Raw genomic sequence first — 26,100 nt, 5'->3', positions numbered from 1 at the left:
CACAACCCTTCAAAGCATCAAGTTCTTTGCTACAAAAACGGCAGGTAATCATTGTTTGGCAAACAAACTAACAAAACAACCCGTTAGGGTTTTAGCCTCCTCGACTGATACTACAAAACTACCGCAGCACAACAGTATGAAAAAAAAAACGAACTGAAAAGCTTTAACACGAAACCCACCTTTCGGCGTTATAACTATGACTGAAAAATATACCCTCGATCGAAAGGAGAAGCTAGTATATTTCTGACAACAAACGTTAGCATTATCGTATTTCCAGTCTGAAGAAATTAAATTGCTAGCGTACAAGTGCTGCATGCGGTGAGTCTACCGTATCTTCAAGCGCGAGCAGCTCGGCCGCGCACTCACCGACTTCGCCTAAACGGTCGCTCTCGCGACAATGAACCGGTCCAATAAAAGAACGGAAACAAACTCTACTGCTCCGTAATTTGACCATTCGGAGCTCATATGTTTAAACATTGAAAATACAGACCTTTATTTTTGCAGGAATGCAAATTTACGCTGAAAATCCATTACTGTTAAATTTGAAATGGCCTTAAGGCACTATAAATATGACCAAATGACATTATTTCGTAATGAAAACGCAGAAACTTTTTTTATCATTAGCAAATTATTAACAATTAATATGATGCAAAAATAAAGAACATGCTGTCATCTATCTAAATATTGACAACATATTCCTTGTTCACTGCAGTCACATGCACTTATTTTATTTTATACAGCGAACATAAATAGGAAAGTGTTAACATTTCAGCTTAACCCTCAAATGTTTTTTCAGAGGCTGTAAAAATAGTGCATATAATACATTTTTAGAAACCTATTACTACAGTATTACTACTATCCTACTGATATGCTGTTAAATATAGGTCCGGTTGCAGAGGTCTTTTTTTAGCAGCCGTACTAATACGTGTAGTAAGACAGGTAAGCGTGGTCGGGTCGGTCCGGGGTCGTACACGGGGTGGCGTTCAGGAGGTGACGGAGGGTCAGGCAGGAGACGAGGTCTAGAAAGCAGGCAGGAGTCAATAACCGGGAAACCACACAGGATGAGGAAACGCTCGTACGCCGTATAGGAAAGCAATACTTCGCGACTAGTATGCGATGAGGAGAAGCTTATTAAAGGGGTTGGTAATGAGGGGAATAGGACTCAGGTGTGGGCAATATTTGAGACAGGGATAGGTGCGGTGATCAGGATAGGTATGTGATCAGGACTACATAAAGAATTACTAAACAGTCCAGGGAAGTTATCATCAGGAGCTCCAGCCAGTCTTCCTTTAAGGAATTACTAAACAGTCCAGGGAAGTTATCATCAGGAGCTCCAGCCAGTCTTCCTATCTTCGGCTGGGTTGGACCGGCTGGGCGGGATCTTCCCTCGATGACTTGGGTGGAGGCGGCTGCTCACGATTTGTCGCCCGCAGGTCCGGAAGCGCACCAGCTGATTTGTCCGTTTCAGGGGTGGGCACTGGTGACGTTGCCTCCTTGTCTTTACGAGGCTTAGGCGTAGGCACTTTAAGTTCTGGGGCTGCGAGACTTCACGGAGGGAGTGTCCTCATAGGACAACGACGCTTCTCTGAAAGCCCCCCCAAGGGAGAATCCCCATGGAGGACCAGCTCCACCTGCCTCTCAAAGGCCTTCAGGTCCAGGACACTGCAGTCGCTTACTCACCTAACTGACACACACACATACAAGCAAGGAGACGTTTGGAAGCAGGGGCCGTATCGTGACAGTATGTAAGTAGGATTGCTGAGCTTGTGAAACAATTACATTTACATTTACGGCATTTAGCAGACGCTCTTATCCAGAGCGACTTACAAAAGTGCTTTGTCATTTACTCATAGAATATGTCCAAGTACAGTATAGTAGGTTAGAATTAAACATACCAATGAACAAGAATACTGTAGAATACAGGGATAAATGCTAATACTTAGAAGTGCAAAATACATAAGGTCTGTCTTAAACAATGATAAATGCTATAAACAATAAGTGCTAGAGTTTGTTAAAAAGCATAAATGCCCTACAATAAGTATTAAATTGGTCAGTCAATAAGGGAGCAGTGTCAGTTGTCCTTTAAATATTCTGCAAATAAATGGGTCTTCAGTCTGGGTTTGAAGACTGCAAAGGACTCTGCTGTCCGGACAGCAAGCGGGAGTTCATTCCACAATCTTGGAGCCAGGACAGAAAATAGTCTCGATGCTTGTCGTCCATGAGACCCGAAGCAAGGTATTTCAAGCCGAGCCGTACTTGAGGTTCGAAGTACTCGAGGTACAGATCGGGCTTTGACCATTGACCTCATGTATGAAGGGGCTGGTCCATGAAACCAATTTTAAACATCTTATGTGTAGTATAATGTACTCCATGCATTATTTTGTAGTGAATGCATTGTAGATTAGTGTTGCTGGTCATTTGGGTGCTTACTATATCATACTTTTGGGATACTTGTGGAAGTGACATGAAAGTAGTGTTATGAGGAATATGTTTGCCTTTTTCTATCCAAGGTGTAAAGTTTAATAATTTTTGTTGTTGTTGAAGGTAAAGTCTTGATTGTTCCAAATACGAGAATGAATAGTTCTTTGTTATCTTGTGGAATTTCCACCAGGCTGTTAGAGTTATGGCCTCTGTCAAACAGTTGAAACATGGATGTTTTTAATTGATTTGCTTGATGGTAAGTCTGACTTTTATATCTCTGCATAATGTTTGTTCTATGTCTATCCATATTCTGTCTGATATACTGGGTTTAATCCATTGTATTACATATTGTAGTTTATTTGCAATAATCAACTACAGTTCTGTATCATTGTGAGTTTGATTCTTTGTGATTTATTTTTCCAGTTATGATGGTGTCCAAAGGTTTAAACCAGGTTGCTGGAGCTGGATAGCAATAATTGAAAACAAATCGTTTATCTTAGGCATTATCACTTTAATTGTTGCAATTCTTCCAAAGAGTATAAGGGGCAAATTTGTCCATCAATGAAGTTTGTCACTTATTGTTTTAAAAACTGGAATGATATTAAATTTGAATAACTGACAACTGCAGAGAGAATCTAATACCCAGATATGTAATGTGATTGGCATTCAGAGGGATGGGGAATGTTTTTTAATTGCATCATAAAGTTATGCTGCTGCAATAGTATAATATACAAATATACTAATTGAGATACAATTTTACCAGTTATGTGTGATGCTCTGTGATGGTCATAGAGAACACCACAGACAACTGTGTGGCACATCACTGTTAAACATGCTGATTGCAACCCTGGGCATCATGAACTGTACAATATTAACCTCAGACAACGTTCTCGGAGTGAAATCTATAAACATATTCATCTAACTATCATTACTTTCTCTAACAGCTCATTGGATGAGAGGCCATTAAGTGAAAGGGAGTTTTAATATCCTTTCTATTTTTAAGTTTAAAAAAACACAGACATAAAAATTTCAGAAAGTGAGACAGAGAAAGGAAACCAGACTTTAAAATGGTGCTTCGCTCTTGAGTTACAACAGTAGCGTAACGAGGGGTGGCCCGAGTGCCGCAGGGTGAGGGGCAGGACGCACAGACTCCAACGTCTGGGACGTACATTTATTAACATTTAACACAGAACACTAACGGCACTCACAAGAATCACACGCGATTAATACAAACAAGAAACGGTTAACTGCAAATGCACTGTATATGCAAAATGAAAGATGCAGGGAGTGGTTGGTCTCTTTTTCAATCAAATCTGAACAGAGTGAAATCTTCACATTTGATTAATTTGACAGACTTTAAAGGGATAATAGACAACATATAAAATGGAACAGAACACGATATAAAAAGGAACTAAATGAAAAACAAACGAAAAAATACTTTTTATCACACTTGCCCAGACAAGCACCAAATCAGACCAAAATAGATCAAGCAAAGGCATAACTGGGAAGAAGCATATTAGCCATTTATTACTCTATTGTTAACAACCTAACAACAGTAATCTGATTGTTAACTGATTGTTAACATACTTTTCAAGTCTTTAACCGTTTTGCTCCCAACATCCTATATGAATGGGTACGAATGCGGCTCATTACCCGCCTGCACAAACTGCTTCTGAAATACTGGGCAGCTAAAGGGTTCTTCACCTGTGTGGATTCTCATATGCTGCTTTCTGTGGCCTGTTTCGCCAAAGCCCTTCCTTACAGTACTATGACAAGCAGACACCCCTGTGTGAGGGTTTAGGTGCTCCTCAAGAGCCTGTGCATGTTAGAAACACATGTTGCAAATATCAGTGACGTTATTTCTCATTTTTGTGATTAGCCATGTTTTTCTGTAGCTACAAATACTTTGATTTTGAAAAAAAGTTTTTGGTAATTTAATAAAACAGACATCTTAAGTTTTACGACAAAATGTGCAAATAAGCTGGCCTGAGAGGTGCGTTCGGGAATATGACTCAGTGCGTCTCTGGTGCTGCTTTTGATGAGTGCAGTGTCATGAGAGTGCGGCCATCTAGCAGTACAAAGAGGGGTTACAGCTTCTCCCGGACGTTTCCAATAAATGTCTAGATTTGTGAGTTATAGAAAGACAGCTGGAAGAGAAGTCCTCCCAGCCCAGCACACAGGGCCAAGTGTCAAAGCGCTGGGAGGTGAACTGAACTTTCATCTTAGTCAGGTACTCCTGAACCCTCTTACAGTCATCAGACAGCAGCAGCCACGCATGTTTGGTCATGGGGTCCAATGTGACCTCATCCACAGCACTGCAGATCCAGTTCCACAATGAATTTGGAATGGATTTTGAAGTTCTCCAGGATCGCTGTTTACTGAGGACCCAAAGCTGTGAAACTACATCCTGGTTATGTTTGAGTAGAGACCATGCGATGAAGTCCAGGACAGGCAGCATGGGTTCCAGCTTCTTCTTAAGCTCCAGCTGCCTGAAATTCTGTGCCAACTCTGCCCTCATCATGCCGCACCGCTCTGAGACTGTCTGGAGTTCTTTAGCCCATTCAGTGTTTCTCTGCTTGGTCTCCTTCACTGCCTAGGTCCTCTCTTCACTTCCTCTCTCCTGCTGCCCTTCACGTGGACTGAACAATGTATCAACAGCTTTGAGACGGCTGGCCCACTGAAAAATGTGCTGGCAACAGTGTGGGGGTGTACGGTTCCACCGCAGTCATTACTGCTACTGGATGCAGCTGCAGCGCCCTCGTCAGGCTTACAGACACGCTCCACCTCTTGTTTCCACTGAGCGATAAACTTCACGCACTCCTTGAGACCGTGCAAATTCCTCAGGTCTGGTGCTTGAGGTAATAAAAAGAGAACAGAGGTTTAACATTGAATTAGACATATTAATAACATAATCACAGAATGGTATGTGTCCTTTCAGAATGATTTGTGTACAGGGCAGAGGCCTCTGTAAAGGCCTCTGCAGGCTTCTGCAAAGGATGGTGGATAGGCTCCAGCACACTTACAAGTATGAGATATTATTTCCATCAGGCTCAGGACCATCTCTTTAGGATAAGGTCAAGAGAAATCTCTTGGAATGTGGTGTTAAGAGGTTCCAACTGGTGTGGGTGTTTTATATTACTTTGCATATATTGACAAATGTATGGTTTGGATGCAATGGACGTGAAGACAAACGCAAATATGTAAAGGAATGTGGGGTGAATACATAACCACTACTGAAAAATGTATGAAAATGTGGGTTCTCTGATTTTTAGACATTCTCCAGAGGGTGCCTCAATAATGCGTGTTAATGTTAACCTACAATAAAGTACGTGCACAGTTATGCTCTTTAACCAATTCTGAAGTCTGCATTTTTATTTAATATTTGAATTGAACTTTAAAACTAGCCGACTGGGCACCTAGGAACCACATACTGTTGCTATGTGCAGAGATGTGGGCTTGCAGCCCATTGTTGGGCAGAGTCCATCGCACTGCTCCAATAGACCTGCTCTGACTGCTACTTTCCCACGTCGGCAGTCGAAGTCGTTTCTCCTTCACAATGCTTTTCACCTGGTTGGCCAGTTTCACCGTCTCAGTAGACAAGCTAAAAGAAACTGTTGGCAGCCTCTCGTTGCTCCTGTAATATGACCGTCGCCAGACCAGAGAGTGGAACTGGATGGCAGTGTGGCACTTGCAGCTGCAGTTTGTTTGCTTCAAGATTTAATACGTGTAAGTGACCTTTGCTTCTCGTCCTGTCTTTACTGGTTTGTTAATAAGGTCATTTGAAATTGTGTTGTACATAAAGGAATATTACAGAATTATTCTCTATTTTAAGCTACACTGTGGGGTTTTGTTTTTTTGATCTTTACATTTATATTAATGCAACCCAATACACTTATCTAATGATCAGCTATGACCTGTAAGAACTGACAATCTGAACATTCAAACTTTAAGAGGAATAAAAACAAAAAAATGATCAGCTGTTCATGTCAAAATCTGTAATATGTAATAGAAATAACTGTAATATGTTCAATATAACTGTAATATGTTCAATTACCACCATGTAACATATAACTGTAAATATGCCAATTGCAAGATGGGACTGTACATTCTGTACATACATATATAAATATCCATATATACATTGTACATATAAACATAATATATATATATATATATATATATATATATATATATATATATATATATATATATATATATATTGTACATGCACTATTAATATATTTTTGTATATATATAGAATATATTTCTCTATGCACCCCTGTTTTTCTTTTTCCTCAGATTGGACAGAGCACTCAACCATTTCACTGTGAGTTATACTGTGTATGACTATGTATGCGACAAATAAACCAAACTTGAAATGATTTTACCTTTTTCTGTCGTTTTCATTTTAAGCTTAGAATAACCAAGGCCTGGACTTTGTAAGGTGGTTTTGAATCCAGGTCAGCTAGGTGAGGACACCAATAGCTTACTGGGTAAGCAGCCACACTCTAACAATGGTGGGCTCGTGTGCAGAACAGTTAGAGCTTGGATCAAGCAAAACAAGAGGAAAAAACGAAACACCTCGGTGAGCGTGGAAAAGGGGAGAACAAAGAACGCCACGGAAAGAAATGGCAACCCCGATGCACTGGGGAAAACTCGAACTAAAAGCTCCCAAACAAAACCAGAAAACGGGGAGAAACTTGAATGGCTAAGGGAAGCCTCAGGAGAGAGACAGACTCGAGAGGGGAAAACTGGAGAAGGGAGGGGACGTGTAAAAACACTGACACCCTCGCAGAACAGAAAAGAGGCATAGCACAAGGGCTCACAGACCTCAATACCCAGAGTTACCGGCTAGGAGCTTGGCTCAAAACTTTATCAAAAACCCAGCACTGAATGATTGGGTCACTGGGCTTATATAAGGTCTAGCCCAGCTGTTGGGTGTTGATCCTGATCAGTGGCGTGGTTGACTCGACGCCTCCCTCTGGTCGAGGGGGCCTCGGCCTGGTGCCAACCCTTACAGGCTTGATGTCTACAGACATGGCAAAAATATTTCAATGTTCAATGCATTTCAGTTTCAATGTTTATTTTTTTCAGTTAAAATGTTAATTTTTTTTACTGCTTATTCTTCCATTAGACAGCCAGAAGCGCAGCACTGGTTAAAGTTTTTGAGCGGCTTCCTGCGCGCACTGGTCCTGGAGCACAGCGACTGCCTCATCCACCTTAGGGTGCAGAGACTCAGGAGACTCCAGCATATGCAGTAGCTTCGAGTTGTCCAGTTCCAGGAACATACACGTGATCTTCCCTGCAAGGGTGGGCTGCATGTTCTGGATCAGGGGAAACAGACGCTCACCCAGTATCTGCTTCTGCTCCTGTGGAGGTGCAGCAGCCAGCATGGAGGCACTGAGAGGTTCCTGACCCTGCACATGGACCGCAGCCAGCTGCACGGGCACCTGGAGCTCTGCCCCCAGGTGCTGCTGTGGGTTGAGAAACATAAATGTTTTATAATTGATTTGACTGATAAATGGTAAGTTCGACATTTATATCTAAGGGCTGTGTGCCCAGGTGTTGCTGTGGGCTGTGAACGCCTGAGGTGGTTTTGTACTGTGGTACTGCTCTCACCAGCGACGCCTTGTTGGCAGCTTCCGCGCTGGCCATCCCTGTCCCCGGAGCCTCAGATGCCATGGTCTGATAGGCCATCGTGCGTGGGACCTGGCAGGCGGTGGTTGGTCGGATGGCGCTGAAGGCCTGCGGGCAGGATGCGGCTGGACCGATGGCACTCGGCATATCCTGGACTTGCTGTGGGTGGACGCACTGCATGGCCCAGCAAGGGCTGGGGAGGAGTTGTGCCAGCTGGCTGCTTGCGCAGTAGGCAGGCCAGTTCTGAGCTTGTGGAATGGCTTCCATGTTGTAGCCGGAGGGCGGGGCAGGCTGGTAGGGGTTGAGCACGAGGTTGGGCAAGGCACTCACGCTGGCCGTGCGCTTCATGTACTTGTTGGAGAGGTGGGCCTGCCGCTCCTCCTTGCGCTGCGCCAGAGCCACGTACAGCGGCTTGGTGCCTACAACGCGCCCATTCATCTCCGTCATGGCCGTGGCGGCCTCCTCCGGCGAGGAGAAACACACGAAGCCGAACCCTTTGGAGCGGCCGCCCTCCATCATCACCTTGGCACTTGTGATGGTCCCGAACGGAGAGAACTCCTTACGTAGACGCGCGTCGTCCAGACCGTCGTCTAGGTTCTTGACGTACAGGTTGTCTCCCTGGTAGCGAGTCATACCGTCCTGCTTCATCTGCTCAAACTTTCGTTTCAGCCCTGTCTGCCTCTCGCCTTTCTTCTGGGCATAACCCACATACACCTTCTTCCCATTCAGCTCCTTCCCATTTATCTCATCCACAGCCCTCTGGGCATCCTCGTGCCTCTCGAAGTTCACAAAGCCAAAGCCCTTGGACTTGCCGCTCTCGTCGGTCATGACGCGAGTGCTCAGCGTTTGGCCAAACTTGCTGAAGATCTCCTTCAGCTTGTCGTCGTCCATGTCCTCTCCAAAGTTCTTGACGTACACATTGGTGAACTTTTTGGCCCTGGCCCCCATCTCAGCCTCTCGCTCCTTGCGAGACTTGAAGTGGCCAATGAACACTTTGCGGTCATTGAGCAACATGCCATTAAGTCTCTCAATTGCTCTCTCCGCAGCCTCACGGGTCTCAAAGTGCACAAAGCCGTAGCCCTTAGAGCCATTCTCGTCACACACCACCTTGCTGGAAAGGATGTTCCCAAAGGCAGAGAATGTGTCGTAAAGAGCTTCGCTGTCAATAGACTTGTCAAGGTTCTTGATGAAGATGTTGCCAACTCCACTCTTCCTCAGAGAGGGGTCTCTCTGGGACCACATAATTCGCACAGGTCTGCCTTTGATGATGTTAAAGTTCATAGTGTCCAAAGCACGCTCAGCATCTGCCTGCTGCTGAAAGTTCACGTATGCGTATCCAAGTGAGCGGAGGGTCATCGCGTCCCTGCAAATCCGTACGGAGACTATTGCGCCAGCAGGACTGAATTTCTCGTATAGCATGGCCTCGGTAACGTCTGGATGAAGGTCACCCACGTACAACGAAGTCATCGGCGAACTTGGAGCACTTGGATTCATTTTCGTGAGGATCGTCGGTCAACCTTTCTGGAAATCGTAGTCGAAAGTAGTAAATGAATAAAATAAAATCGTAAATGATTTAACCAAATGATCTAACTGCACGAATTATAAAACAGTTTGAAACAGCAATTCAACAGAGCCAGGTAAGTGTCGACCGACCAAAGCGATCAAAGCAACACTTTAGCTTTAGATTCAAATACATGACAACTTGGTTGTTACGTAAGAGTGCTTTTACGTAAATGTTTATTTTTAAATATTATACAAACGCTATTTATTTATTTATGAATTATTCAATTATTTTAACTTATAACGTTAATAGCGTGAATGAGGGGCTTTAACAACGCCTTATATTTCAAAATATTACCTAGTCACAGCATTTTCCAAAAATCGTCCATATGCTGCTCACACTGAATCATTTACCGCATGGCTCAGAATAAATACTTTTAGTTTGATAAACGCAGCAACATTCATTTTCTTTAGCCTAATGCTCGGCAAAAAACATCGCATTAAAGTTAATTAATGGGATGAAATCAGTTTGCCTTGGAGCAGGCCTATGTTCTTTGAGGTTAAAAATAATCGCCTGGATTGTAAACCTTAGTAGAGTTCCACAACGAGGTGCGATTTGTAAAAGGACGTCTTTTTCTCTCCGAGTTAGAAATCTGGAGAAATAAATATATCAATTGATTTCCGCCCATCGGAGGACCTTTAGAACTTTATTATTTATTCATTATTTATTTCTAACTTCTCACTGTGTCCAACTATATCGGGTGTATAAAACGTATGAACAGACATAAATAACGTGGGGGAAACGGGAATAGGGGAGAGAGGAAAAATAAGACGAACAGAGACGAAACAGACAAACGGGAAATGCAGATAGAGTATTTTAAGTATTAGCCACCTGCACCATTACGGGAATGTGTGTGTGTGTGTGTGTGTGTGTGTGTGTGTGTGTGTGTGTGTGTGTGTGTGTGTGTGTGTGTGTGTGTGTGTGTGTTCGTGTGTGACTGCTTGTGTGCGTCTGCCTGTGTGTGTGTGTGAGAGAGAGAGAGAGAGGCTATGTGCGAGTGCACTGTATATGTACACGTACTAGATTGGGATATTTATCATTTATGGATTAGCTCTGTAAACTTTTTATCAAAGGAGTCCAGTCTAGGTTATTGGTTCTTATTGATTCATTCTGAGATTTTTTTCCATTGATATGTAGTCTATCAATAGATTTTTCCATTCGGTGACACTAATATTATTTTTTGTTTTCCAATTCATGAGTATGTTTGTATTTGCAATTAATAATGTTATATATATATATATATTATCCTGTTTTTTTTCTATTGACACATTGGTTGATGACATGTCTCCTAGGAGACATAAAGATGGTGTTGGATGGATAGGGTTATTTAAATCATGGGACATGTGTGTGATGACCTATTGCCAAAATTACTTGATAGGTGTGCTCTGCCACACGATGTGAATGTAATCGTCAGCTGTGTTTGGAGTAAAGTATGTACAGATTGCTGAGCTTGTGAAACCAATTTTAAACATCCAATGTGTAGTATAATGTAATCTATGTATTATTTTGTACTGAATGCATTGTAGGTTAGTGTTGCTGTCATGTGGTAATTATTATTATACATTTTAATCCAGACTGTGGCGTCGGGGGTTAGTAATAAATCTTCCTCCCATTGTCTCGATGGGAGAGTAATTATGCGATTTGATTTCATTATTATTTTGTATATCTTATGTGATAGTTTTTTTGTATTAGGAATGTTTATAATACTGATATGGATGCAGGTGAGTTTAATGTCTCTGAACTGATAGTTGCTCTTACCTGCTTTCTATATCTTATGTTTGGGCTACTTGTGGAAGTGACATGAAAGCAGTGTTATGTTTATGTTAGTGTGGAGTTTGATATCTTGTGGAATTTCCACCAGGCTGTTAGTATCATGGCCACCCACAAATTGTTGATCATGAATGTTCTTTAATTGATTTGACTGATAAATGGTAAGTCTGACTTTTAGATCTTTGCATAATGTTTGCTCTATGTCTATCCATATTCTGTCTGATATACTAGGTTTTATCCATTTTATTCCATATTGTAGTTGATTTGCAATAATCAACTACAGTTCTGTAATGTTGTGAGTTTGATTCTATGTGATTTATTTTTCCAGTAGAATCAAGTTATGATGTTGTCCAAAGATTTTAGACAGGTTGGTGGCACTGGAATAATTGAAAACAAACAATTTCGTTTAGGTAATATTCTCATTTTAATTATTGCAGTTTGTCCGAAGAGCATAAGGGGCAAATTTGTCCATCAATGAAGTTTGTCGCTTATTGTTTTAATAATTGGATGACTATTTATTTTGAATAACAGACAACTGGGAAGAGAATTTAGTACCCAGATATGTAATATGATTGGTATTCAGGGGGATCATAAAGATATGCTGCTAATATATAGTATAATACACAAATATACTACTCGAGATACAATTTGACCAGTTATGTGTGATGTTCTGTGATGATCATATAGAACACCACAGACAACTGTGGCACATCACTGTCAAACCTCCTGATTGCAACCCGGGGCATCGTGAACTGTACAACATGACCCTCAGACAATGATCTCTGAGTGAAAGCGATAAACATAATCATCTTCATATCATCACTTTCTCTACAAGTTCAGTGGAAGAGATGTCAGTGAAAGGGAGTTTTAATAACCTTTCCATTTTTAACTTTAATAAAAACACAGACGGAAAAATTCCAGAAAGTGATACAGAGAAAGGAAACTAGACTTTAAAATGGTGCTGCCCTCTTGATTTACAAGTGTAGATTATTGAAATTATTACAAATGTCTGACGCCAAAAGGGATTGTGTCAGTGTTTCACTACTCAATATTTGGTAGACAGTATAAACAAGCAGACTATGGTTAAAAAGATCACAGAAATAAAGCAAACACCAATATAATCTTGAACCACCTAGTCCACAGGAAACATTAGATTACTGGAACAAAATCAGACAACTAGCAGAACAACTTTTTACCAATGATGCAGGTGCACTTTTGGTGGATTTATTTATCTGTATTTCAATCCACTAAAGTTTTTCACTTGATCTAACATTACATTTAAGACCGACGCCCTGTTACGTCTCACAGAAGAGTCCATTGATCAAGCTGCTACTTACCCATCCTGGTCCTGGAGTACCTTTGCTCTGTACACTTTAGTGATGTCTTTGCTACCAACAAACCTATTTTAATCCATCAGATAGTAACCAAACGCTTCAAGGACACTTGCATAACCATTTTTATTTTTTCATAATACTTGTCCAGGTTTCCACTATTATGTTCAAACCATACATTATTCAATATATGCTAATTGATATTTAATAGTTACACCAACAAGTTCTTGGTACTATTATGTTCAACCTGAACTACTTCTATTTTTTTAAAAGACGATCCTATTCTATATCACCGGATGCCCATATTGTTTCTTTTGGTGATCTCCATATTGTTTCTTCCAGTGCTTGGCCGGGATGTCCCATCCTTGAACCAAGGCTCTCCCTTCAACGGAATCCCCTAGAGGCTTTTTCAAAGAGGCCTCCTGAAGATTTATGCTGAAGCCTACACTGGTCTTTCCTGCATGAAACCAGTTTATTCGGGACCATCCATACTTTTCTGCTTACAATATCATTTTATTACCTCAGCATTTTCATTACTAATTTAAAAATCAATCACTTTATACTTCTAAAGCTTTCACAGACACATTTAGACTTTTCAGCACTCTCAATGTCCAAGGCTAAATGCTACTAACCACTCATACCCAAACAGAAGAAATAGCCCAAATATAGCCACACATATTCCTCCAACCTCTACATACTTCTAAGCTATATATAACGTTTAAAGCCATTAAAAGCAAAGTTATGAACATTTAAAATACACCTTGATAACACAGTTTATAGCTCTTCAAGAATGTCTAGTTGTCATGGCAACTATTCCTTTCTCGACTCTGTTTTGTTTTGGGTTTTTTTTGGCATACCTTTCTTTTTCAGTCATGAATTCCCTTTTTTGTTAAAATCTCCTCACCTTTTCTACAGCGCTTTCTCTCTCTCTAATTTCACAGGTAATTGTCTCTTTCCTCCAAGGGTCTGCATCTCACCTGGACCTTTTCCTCTTTGCTACTTCAGCTCCTGTCGTAGCTGAACATCAATAGTTTAATAGTTATTAGGAAATATTACTTAAAACAAAACAACAAGAAAACAGCAAAGAAGGTATATGCAAGTATATGTTCACTGTATTGTGCAACTGTCATGTCAGCAGGTGGACAATTTTAGCTAAAGTTAGCATTTCAAACATATATTTTGATATTCTAAAATAATGTTTATTAACTCAATATTTCATCACAATGGGGTGGACATTTTTAGCTTTAACTCATCTGAGTATGGGGACAAAGTGAGAAATTCAAATGAACTGACATACTATAGGAGCATGCAGTTTATGCCTTTAGGCGAATGAAGATAGACCTTTTTTAAAGTTGTGAGGTCACTGATGTCAAAGGTCGCATTTTTACCAAGATGGTTATCCAAAGATGAGAGAGTGGACAGCAATTCTTGGACATGTTTAAATAACTTGATTTTTAATTTTATTTATTTATTTATTTTTAATCAAAATTGCAAAATGAATAATCAAAATACCTAAAATATTAATGAACGTATTTACAACCTTACGGTAATATTTAAAAGTTTAAAAGGTTAAAACATGTTTAAAAGGTTAAAACATCCAAAATACCCATTTCCTCATCAAAGACAATGTAATAAGGTTAACATTCCTATATATTCGTAAAATGTGTTCATTCAGAGTAAAACTTTAATCAGTTAATTAAAAACATTAATTGTTTCACAATCTTTGTATCAGCACATTTAAACGAGTATGTTGTACTGACCCTTAGGTAACAGAACGAAGTGTGAAGTCCACTTATAAAATAAATTACGCATTCGTCATTAGATCAGAGTAGGTGAGGGACAGAGAGCCATGTGTGAAAACGAACAATCATCTCACAAAACACTACTTATGACTAACAAGTAAACACTTGCAAAATAAAAGTAGCCGTTTATGTTAAATATAAGATTTCACAAAACTATTAATTAAAAAAATATTAATTAAAAATATTAATTACAAAAATATGAATTAAAAAACGTAAATCGATATTTTTGCGATTGATCTCCCTCCCAAGTTACACCGTTTACTTGTCTTAGAACTGAAACACGAGTATCACTGTTACGTTTTAATGAAACCGTTATTTTGAAAATTACAAAACTGCATGTCAATGTTAACCGTGTGGGGTCATACGTGAGTGTATGTTACAGCTGAATTATTAGGTTACCTAACTAAGCTACAGATATTTTTATATTTATTGGCTGCTTGTACAGATTTGTTAGCTCGCTGATAATATACTTTTGTATATAAAATTGTTCTGCGCAAACCACAGCACCATTGCTAAGTTAGCACTTAGCCTTAGCTAACGTTACTTTTAAAGTTAAATTGAGTTTCTTGTCTTGTTCATGGCTTTGTAGCCGAATCTCCCGTTTAGACATGATGTCTGCCCGCAGGCTTAGACTTCTAGTGTTTTCTGTTCAAAAGTGTTTATCTCGACTCGCCGACAAATGCAGAGGTTATTGCTCAGTGTCTCTATCTAGCACTCCTACTAATGAGACTGATGAGACGAGAGTGAGCACATTTAAGACCAAGCTGTCGTCATTAAGAGTTCTTCAGGCAAAAGTTCAACTGAGACGCAACAGGAACATGAGGAATCGTATCTTCCTGAAGAAAGTGGTCTGGCGCAGCTACGGAAAGGTATGTAACTGCATTTGTTGCCATGATAGTTCAGGCTTTAGGATTTTAATTCCCATATGTCAGTATGCCGGTAGTCGTTGCCAATTTTATTTTGGTGTTTACATCTTGCAGTGTATTTCGAAACATACGGCTGTCAGATGAACGTCAACGACACTGAAATTGCGTGGTCCATTCTTCAGAAGGGTGGATATGTTCGGACCCACGAACTATCAGAGGTAAGTGTCAATGCCTTGACCTTTGACCCTTGATAAACACAGCGCTTCCTTTATTTGAAAGCTTTCATTCTCATCTTTCCTAATTTTTTTTTTTTTATACAGGCAGATATGGTGCTTCTTGTCACATGCTCCATAAGGTAGGAAAAGCCTATTTCTGTTTGTATTTTACACAGTGAATCTATACGTTGCCAATCTTGTGCAACTTGACAGCAGTCCTTGACTTCAGTGACATTTTTTGCTTGGATGTAATGCTATTTTCTGTTGGAAAAAATAAAAATCATTGTGACAGGGAAAAGGCAGAGCAGACCATCTGGAACAGACTCAAACATCCAGCAGTTCTGAAAAAGAAGTGTCTAAAGAGCAGCACTCCATTAAAGATAGGAGTCCTGGGTAACTTCTCACTTCACCATAGTTCTTCATTCATGTTCAAATGTATCTCTCAGTCTGAAATGTTCGTATGTGCGCATGTATGTTTGTGTGTGGGTTCACGTGCCCGTATACGCATATGTGTGCTTGCTCTCTTGTAGGTTGCTTGGCAGAGAGACTGAAGACTGAGTTGCTGGAGAAGGAGAGGGTGGTGGATGTTGTAGCAGGGCCAGATGCCTACAGAGATCTTCTCCGACTCCTTGCACTGGCCCATGGGGGTCAGAGGACCAGCAATGTCCTGCTCTCCCTGGAAGAGGCATATGCTGATGTCATGCCCATTCACCATTCAGGACACAGTGCCTTTGTGTGAGTGCCATAATAATATCTGGCTGATTTATAAGGGAGGAGTTCCTACTAAACACTAACTCTTAAATTAACTTTGCACTGTGTGATTTTGTAAAGATGGTAAAGAGTAAAATAACAGTCTCACATGTACAGTTCAATTTTTAAGTTAACATGTATAGACAGTTTTTGGTGTTTTCATATTCAACTCTAATACACTGAATTTAATCTGAACAGCAACTGTTAGATTAAAATACAGAAAAGTCAGCTATAATTTAAAGGCATTTGCTACCATATTGGATGAAACATGGGACTTGCATCCACAATAAAGCCAAAAACAGCAAATGCTCATAGTTCAGTTGTTTATTATTATCATTTTACTGAACACTTGTCAATCTGCATTTTTTGGTTAAATATTTATACATGACTGACCCTCCTACACTTATGAAGGGATATAAAACTTCAAACACCGTGGTGGCTCATCTTCAGCTCCTTCATGCTTTTAGATGTAGCACTTCAAACAATGGTTTGATATCAGGGGGTCGATACTTTTAAAGTCCTTTCACGCTATTGACAGTACAGACCTTGTGTACTGCAAGCCTTGTTGGTGGCACCTTGTCTTACAGTGGGATTATCCAGTATATTTTGTCCCTCTTTGACTGCTGTAGGTCTATCACGCGGGGCTGTGACAACATGTGCAGCTACTGCATTGTGCCGTTTACCTGGGGGAAGGATAGGAGCAGACCTGTGTCCTCCATACTTGAAGAAGTGCGCATGCTGTCTGACCAGGTTTCTTCCCTTCAGCGACTATGTGTGCAGTCTGGCTTTACTAGTTTCTGTGTGTGAAACTTGGCCAGATGTGAACACTAAGTATATGAAATGATCATGGCCATAGGGGGTGAAGGAAGTGACCCTGCTGGGTCAAAACGTGAACAGCTACAGAGACGTGTCTGGGGACGGGGCCAGCAACTCGGAGCTTGGTTCGCACCTCAGCCGTGGTTTCAGCACCGTGTTCCCGTGATGAGCAAGGAGGCCTACGATTCTCTGACCTGCTACACCACGTCTCCCTCGTAAACCCTGACAAGGATTCGCTTCACCTGGCCACATCCTAAAGACTTTCCTGATGAGGTAGAAACCCCAGAGTCATGGATGTGAGCATGTGGTTTTTGGTTGGGATACCCATGACTAGTGTGGGGAAGGTACTTTTAAAATGTATTTCATTGCAGGTGACAAAATACAGAACACAGAATACATGCTGTTAAATGTAATTTAAATGTAATTAAAGTGAGTTATATTTGAAATAGTCTTGGACAATGTTGACGTATTCCAAAGTTTTTAAAGTATGTTCCTCGTTTGAGTAATGTAATGGAATATGTTACCAATTACATTTAGGGGCATGTACATGTACACTGCCTACAGTGGCAGATTAAACCCTGTGGAGGCCCCTAGGCAGTCATAATCTTGGGGCCTCCCTTGCAAATTATCTCCTAATATGTTTGTTTTTTTTAATTCCTTGTTGCATGGCCCCTAAAAGGTGTGGGGCCTACAGGTCACTGCCTACTCTGGTAATCTATTGGTAATCCGGCCCTGACTGTTTATGGCTTGTGTGGTGTAGTGGATGTTCAAAGAGTTTAAGTATTTAGTTGAACGGTTTCTTATAGTCTGAATTCATGTGCAGATATTGCTCATAGGCCATTTTAAGCAGCAGATTGGATAATAATTTAGGATTCGCAAATTTGGATGTGAGCAGTAGAAGAGATCATTAATAGATTATCAGATTGAAAAAGCCTTATGCTTATCAGATATGTGAAATAAGGTTTGACTGCCATAGTCAATTTGTGCTGTTTTCGTTTGACCTGTGCTGGGGTGGGTGAGTATGTTTCCTGAAGGTGTTATAGCTAATCCAAGAGCGGAGGAACATCTGTAAGCAGATCCACTTGCCAGCTCAGAGCGGCAGCAGCAGAGTCTTACAGACCATGAGGCGTGGGTGAGAAACGCTCCTAGAACGACAGCACTCACCACAAGCACAGTAGAGATTAGCCTGCTTATCTCAAATCTCTTGATGTCTCATGTGTTAAAACTTAGTTCTCACTTTAAGTCATCATGCTCTGGGATGTTTTCATAGGTATACTAGGGAAGCCTACCTTGAGCTTGTGGAAAACATTCGAAAGATAATACCAGGTGTCCTATCATTACCAAACATTCAGTATGTAATTATAAAATTATTGTAGCTATAATAGGTCTTGTGTGAATAAATATCTATGTATAATTTCTTTTTACAGGGGTCAGTCTGAGCAGTGACTTCATCACAGGCTTCTGTGGGGAAACCGAGGAGGACCACCAGCAGTCGGTCTCTTTGATCAGGGAAGTGGGCTATAATGTAGCCTTCCTGTTTGCCTACAGCATGAGGAAGGTGAGATCCTATTTTGTCATTGTGTTTAACACTATCAAAAAACAGACATTCTCCCTGGTTCATGTGATGGTTCTATCAAGAAATTCACCATTGTCTATTATCATTTGGAGAATTGAAAGGGTCTTGTGGCTGCCAGTTGGGCTTTACCTTCTGACATGAAGATGTGTGTACCACACCCACAGAAAACTCAGGCATACCACCGTCTCGGGGACGATATCCCAGCTGAGGTGAAGAAGCTGTCGCCTGGAGGAGCTTATCTTTACATTCCGAGAAGATGCGGCTAAGGTCAACACCAGTTTCATCGACAGCAAACAGCTTGTCCTAGTGGAGGGAGTGAGTACTGCAGTGGGTTGAAGCCATGCTGTGTTACAACTGTGTTTGGAGCACTTCTGCTGTTAATAATTTGGGTTTGCTGCATCTGTGTGTCTTGGTCATCATGTTTTGCATATCGATTTAACTAGATTTCTGCAAGAAAATAAATAGTTGCAGTAAATTCTCCTCCCTTATCTTATTTAGACCTGCTGGATCAACATCATGAGGTCTGTCTGACAACGATGATGAACAATGGCATTGTCTATCAGCTCAGCCCTAGCACCTTTTGGCATTTCATTTTGGTTTTGGCTTTGTTCTTTTCTGGAGGGCAAATAGAGTTTATGTGTTTATGTATTTAGGGCATTGTTTGGTCTATTTTAGTCTATTTGAGTTGTATGGTCACTTTCCCGTTTGTGGTGTTAGTTTGCGATTGCCGCATGGGTTTCTGTGGCCCTTTCATTTGAAACCCTTCCCTGGTTAGGCATAGCATTGTGTCTGTTTTGGATGCTTTGAGCTTTTTGTTATTTTTGAAGTGTTGAGAGCAGTTCACATCTTTGGTACCGGGAAATCCCAATGACTGGTTTCCCTGTGCTTGTGGTCTTTAGTGTATTACCTGCCATCAATAACTGTTTGAAGATTGGGGTCTTAGTTAATTTTGATTATTGTTAGTGTCCTTCTTTTGAGGACATGCCTGGCGAATGCACAGAAAACTACCCCAAGGTGTTTGCCACTTGTGTGTTAATATGCGCTACCAGTCATGCTGAGATTGGACCTACCGATATACACACTGATAACAGAATTTTATGACCATCTACATAACAGTGGGAATAACCACCCTAGTGAGACGTTGTGGCATGGTATCTGGAGGCAATGTAAGAGCAGGAGAGAATTTCTGTCTGCTACAGTGCTTAGTCAAGCCTTTTATATTGTACAAATGTTATCTGCTGTTTTTGCTTGACTGAGTCTGTTTTCTGCAGGAAAGTAAGAAGTCATCTCAAGATCTTTGTGGTCGGAATGATGGGAATGTGAAGGTTATTTTTCCAAGAAAGGATTTGCTTTCTTATCCCACGGATACCAACCCTGTCACTGTTAAAGCTGGAGACTATGTACTGGTGAAGGTGAGCTCTTACTTCAGTTTGCTACTCCTACATGTATATCTGTCTGTGTTGAGACTAAAACAGGAGCATGTTTTTACACACACACACACAGATATATATGAGCTGTATGTGTGGAATATTTATTCTGGTAAGCCTGGTCTGTGATATGTAATATACATGGCTGTGAAATATACTGTACAGTTATGGCTACATTTCCATGATTATTGGTGACTACTCTCTCCTTTAGAGATTACCTCAGCCAGCTCTCAGAGTCTGCAAGGCCACGCCTTCAGCCACGCCTCCCTGAGTGATGGACACCCCAGACGCCTATTGATGCACAGGCAGCTGCATATTAGCCTGTAGGTTCCACCTTCTTAGTATCAGGACTGGGTGGGAGTGTGTGTCACAGACCTATAGGTCTTCCCAGCTCCAGCTCTTGGAAGCCAGTATGCTCAGTGAGGAGTGTTCACTGCCTCAGTCACCCTGTCTCCTCATTATCAAGCTCCTTATGAGGTGATTCAGGCATGGTGAGGCAGAAAACCCCTGAAAATATGCAGGGAAGTTTCCTCAGAACTTGAGCTCAGTGTTCCTGAAGTGCAGTTTGAAATGAAATAAGGCTTTTCATTTTTTCATTCATTCATTTATTCAGAATCATGTCTGACTCATGTATGACTCAGCGTTAAAGGAAAGTTTTAACACAGATTTTGTCTGGGTACACACTTTGCAAACTTCAAACTGCATGATTAGCAGACAGTATTGTAGCTATTCAAGTTTATGATCAATAATGTAAGGTAAGTGTGTGTTAACTCTGGGTGGGTCAGGGTGTATTCTCCCCTAAACATACTTCTGACATAATGATTTGTTTAAACACTACAATTCTCTATATCCTAATAATTACTGCCACATTTTAATAACCTGCAATACACTGTAAATACAGCATTTGTAAGCTTTAAATTTACAAACATGAACAATCATACTATATCAAATACATGATACTCATACCTGTGACATAGTGTTTTGAACAGACATTTGCTGCCACACCTGCTATTTTAGCAGGCTAAATAATCTGCCTTCTGAAATGCTAATATGCTTAATTTCATGCAAGTGCTAGTGTTCCTATTTGCTTGCTGATGTGCATGGAAGCACCATATTATTATTATTATTATTATTATTATTATTATTATTACTATTATTATTATTATTATTATTATTATTGAGTCACACTGCTATCAAGTTAGCTGGTTGCTCTTAGCTAGTAGTGTGAACAGGACAGGGGACTTGGGGAAGACCCAAAGGGTGAGGTTTGTGTGTGTACATTCACAAGTACTGGTGCACAGCCACTGACATACATAAACACTGCTATCTGGATCTGGAATTTTTAACATTAATGTACAGACTATTCTTTCTCCTTAAAAAATTCATTATGGTAATAATTATGGCAGTGTATGTTCCCCTGCAAACAAATGCTAGGCTGCAGGCTGCACGATGCTGCAATCAACCAGCTGATGGCAAATCCAGACAGTGTTGTTATTGTGGCAAGAGACTTATTGTAAATGCATTGCCATTAATTGAGAGTCATTTTAAAAGATATTTACTCTCCCACTGCGCATACTCCCGTTTTCATAAATTGGCAAATATACATGTTGCTGCTTGTCACACAAACTTTTGTTGTACACAAGTAATAATGAGAAAAGGACTCATCATATGTTTTATGATATAGCTAAAGCTATGCATTTATCGAGAGGATTTAACACATTACAGAACACATCTAATTAATCCTTTCCATGATTGACCCAAGGGCAGATAGCAATTATTTAAGTATTATTATGTTTTAATTTAATAATAAAAATGACCATATGAACCTTTTTGCTTTATATTTGTTTATATTCAGCTGCCTTTATAATGACAATTATTTATGACAATGACAATTTACAATACATTATCAGTGAGTGGTATAATTAAAGTAAAATCATTGTTAAATAAGTCTCATTCTTGTCTCAGATTCAAACACTACAAAATCTTGGTCTTTGCTTGAATGATTTTTTAATGGTCCTGACTACAACACTATCCTTTGATAAGCTTGGAAGTTGTACACTACTGTGAGAGGAAGTTACATTCAGCTAGGAAAGAACCAACAATCAAATAATATACACAGATTAAGATGGTCATTAAAGATCCCAAACTAAGATTAATGCACTAATTAATAAACTACAACTTGTTTGCAGGAGTTCATCAGTGTTTTATCATTGGCATAGGTAAAGGGGTTTTCAGGCACAAGTTAAAAAAGGCACAAGTTGTCAAAGCATAAGAATAATGACCATAATGATCATAAGAAAGCCTTTCTGAGCCAAAGATCTGAATTAACAGGGAATAACAGGAGCACTTGCAAAACTGTGCCTAAGTGTATCCAGAAAGCACTGTTGGGCTTTTGTAGGAAAAAAAGGTTACACAAAGGTTACACTGATAAAACAGTTTAATCTGAACGAAGAATCAAGACCCAGGAGCTGTAAAAGAATAAGTTAATCTCTGCATTGCTCTCTATATAGGGGGAGTTTTACAACATTGGAGTGCACAAGAAACCCGCTTTTGCCCCGACACCATTTTCACTGCCACCTGATGAAAGCAACATGCTGTATATGGGCATCTCTGCCTTCACTGCCAACTCAGCAGGCTTTGTGTAGAAAAATGCAGGAGCACTCACACTCAGAATCACAGATGACATGGTGAGTTTAAACCACTCCTTGCCATCACTGAGGGAAAGGTGTGCATGTGGTTACCTTACAAGACCAGGCTGTTTAGTTAGAAGACTGATAAAGAAGACTGATAACTTTATACTGTTCTCCCAGTGCACATTAATAATCCCTTAATAGTGTAATAAATGAATGGACAAATAAATGATCAACAGTCCCTGAAAATGAAACAAACGTTTATCCTTCCAGATTCCCAGAGCCTCTCCATATCGTCTGAACACCAAGACATTTGAAGCCTTAATTCCGCAGGTATAAGAGATCACTTTCTGTATTCATCACACAAGCATGCAGAAACTGCTGATTTTATATTCTCACATAGGTTTCCTAACACAGTAGACTTTGAATCTTAAAGGAATAATAAGGTTTAAAGAGTAACAAATAATATGATCTCATTAGCAACACAACCATATTTAGATGAAGAATTTCCGAAAAGAACAACATTTCACATGATGATGCTTGGATGAAATGTGTTGAAAACACTGAGTTCTTTTGCTTTTGGTGCTAAAGGCACTTGCAAGTACACCTTACACAGATTGATGGTGGTAGTATAGTTGGCATTCAGTTAAATCAATTAAACTTTGGACAGGGGTAGATTTGTCCTTCATACTGTTATTCAGCACAGGTAATAGCCATTTTGGGACTTTGTATCACTTTTGGGAGGCTGCCGTGTTCTCCTTAAAGTACCCAGGTTGAAGAGTGCTGGGCCCAGGAGTATTATCACCTGCTCCTGCATTTCTGCCGATGAAATAGTGAGACGGATCCACATCCTGCCTGCTTATTGGGGACGTACTGTTCTAGCAGCTCTTCCTCATCTGTCCATGCTCATACCATGGGTTGCTGTACTGTTTCCATGCTTATGTGGTACTCTTTCCGCAGGATGCTATGGAACTTTTGGTGCTCCCTGCTCCTCTCTGGCATTTGTAGCTTGACCTTCCTGGTGATTTTTTTGCAGTCCACGTCACTTTGCCAGGAGCTTCCTTTTGCTGATTAGCAGAAGCAGGAATACCTCCTGTCCTGCCAGGCTTTTGCAGTCATATTAGGCACATTGACTGCTCCGCTCTTACCTGCTTTCTATATCTTATGTTTGGGCTACTTGTGGAAGTGACATGAAAGCAGTGTTATGTTTATGTTAGTGTGGAGTTTGATATCTTGTGGAATTTCCACCACGCTGTTAGTATCATGGCCACCCACAAATTGTTGATCATGAATGTTCTTTAATTGATTTGACTGATAAATGGTAAGTCTGACTTTTAGATCATATAGAACACCACAGACAACTGTTTGGCACATCACTGTTAAACCTCCTGATTGCAACCCGGGGCATCGTGAACTGTACAACATGACCCTCAGACAATGATCTCTGAGTGAATGTGATAAACATAATCATCTTCATATCATCACTTTCTCTACAAGTTCAGTGGAAGAGACGTCAGTGAAAGGGAGTTTTAATACCCTATCCATTTTTAACTTTAATAAAAACACAGACGGAAAAATTCCAGAAAGTGAGACAGAGAAAGGAAACTAGACTTTAAAATGGTGCTGCCCTCTTGACTTACAACTGTAGATTATTGAAATTATTACAAATGTCTGACTTCCAAAAGGGATTGTGTCAGTGTTTCACTACTCAGTATTGCATTTGTTAGACAGTATAAACAAGCAGACTATGGTTAAAAAAAACACAGAAATAAAGCAAACACCAATATAATCTTGAACCACCTAGTGCCAGGAAACATTAGATTACTGGAACAAAATCAGACAACTAGCAGAACAACTTTTTAACCAATGATGCAGATGCACTTTTAGTGGATTTATTTATCTGTATTTCAATCCACTAAAGTTTTTCATTTGATCTAACATTACATTTAAGACCGACGTCCTGTTACGTCTCACAGAAGATTCCACTGATCAAGCTGCTACTTACCCATCCTGGTCCTGGAGTACCTTTGCTCTGTACACTTTAGTGATGTCTTTGCTACCAACAAGCCTATTTTAATCCATCAGATAGTAACCAAACGCTCCTTTGCTGCAGAGCACAGAAATCATTCAAATTTGCAGTCAACAGATACATCTGGGCCAGATTTTGGATCAGTGGACTAGGCTGGAACTGCACATATACTGTATATGCAAAATTCAAAATACGGGGAGTGGTTGGTCTCTTTTGCAATCAAATCTGAATACTATGGAATTCGTTTCACATTTGTTTAATTTGACAGATTTTAAATGGATAATGGACATCACTAGACAAAAAGGAATAAACAACTATATGAAAAGGAACAAAACCAAAAACAAAGGAAGACTTTAACACACTTGCCCAAACAAGCACTAAATCTGACAAAAATAGATCAACCAATGACATAGCTGTGAAGGAACATATTAGCCATTGTTTTCTTGTCATCAACAGTAATTTTAACTGATTGTTAACATACTGTTCAAGTCTTCAACTGATTTGCTCCCAACATACGAATGGGTACAAATATGGTTCATTACCCAGCTGCACAAATTGCTTCTGACATACTGGGCAGCTACAGGGTTCTTCTCGCGTGTGGATTCTGACATACTGGGCAGCTATGGGCTTCTTCAGTTGTGTGGATTGTCTTCTGCTCCTCCATGTGGCCTGTTTCACCAAAGCCCTTCCTGCAGTATTTGCAGCACTATGGCAAGCGGACACCCTTGTGTGAGCGTTTAGGTGCTTCTCAAGAGTCTGGGCAAGTTTGAAACACCTGCCCCAAACATCACTGACATTATTTCTTGTAGGTGATTAGCCACGTGTCTCTCTAGCCACAAGTACTTTTTGATTTATTTGTTTTTTTTAAATAGGTAATTTTATATATAATGGCAACAAATGACATTTTGAGTTTTATGACAAAACGTGCAAACAAGCTGGCCTGAGAGGTGTGTAGCGGGATATGACTCAGTGCGTCTCTGGTGCTGCTTTTGATGAGTAGAGTGTCATGAGTGTGTCTGTCCAGCGGTGCAAAGAGGGGATACAGCAAGGCATGGCATGGTGTTTATTCATTCGTTTGCATAGAAAATGACGCCTTTTCACATTGTGGAACTACAAATATGGCGGTCTTTTTTGTGCGGCGTAGTAATGACATGTTGTGGAATTTTGAACAAACAGCAAGTCAGACGTGATTAAGAGAGTAATTTAATAAGAAAAAGAATAAAATAAATGTTTGGCTCTCCTCAGGTAGGGAGCCCCGAGTATACAAAA

This window comes from Electrophorus electricus, unplaced genomic scaffold, assembly GCF_041902795.1.
Source record: "Electrophorus electricus isolate QZ-2024a unplaced genomic scaffold, ASM4190279v1 Scaffold40, whole genome shotgun sequence".
NCBI classification, from domain to species: Eukaryota; Metazoa; Chordata; class Actinopteri; order Gymnotiformes; family Gymnotidae; genus Electrophorus; species Electrophorus electricus.
Note: the sequence above shows the minus strand (reverse complement) of the source record.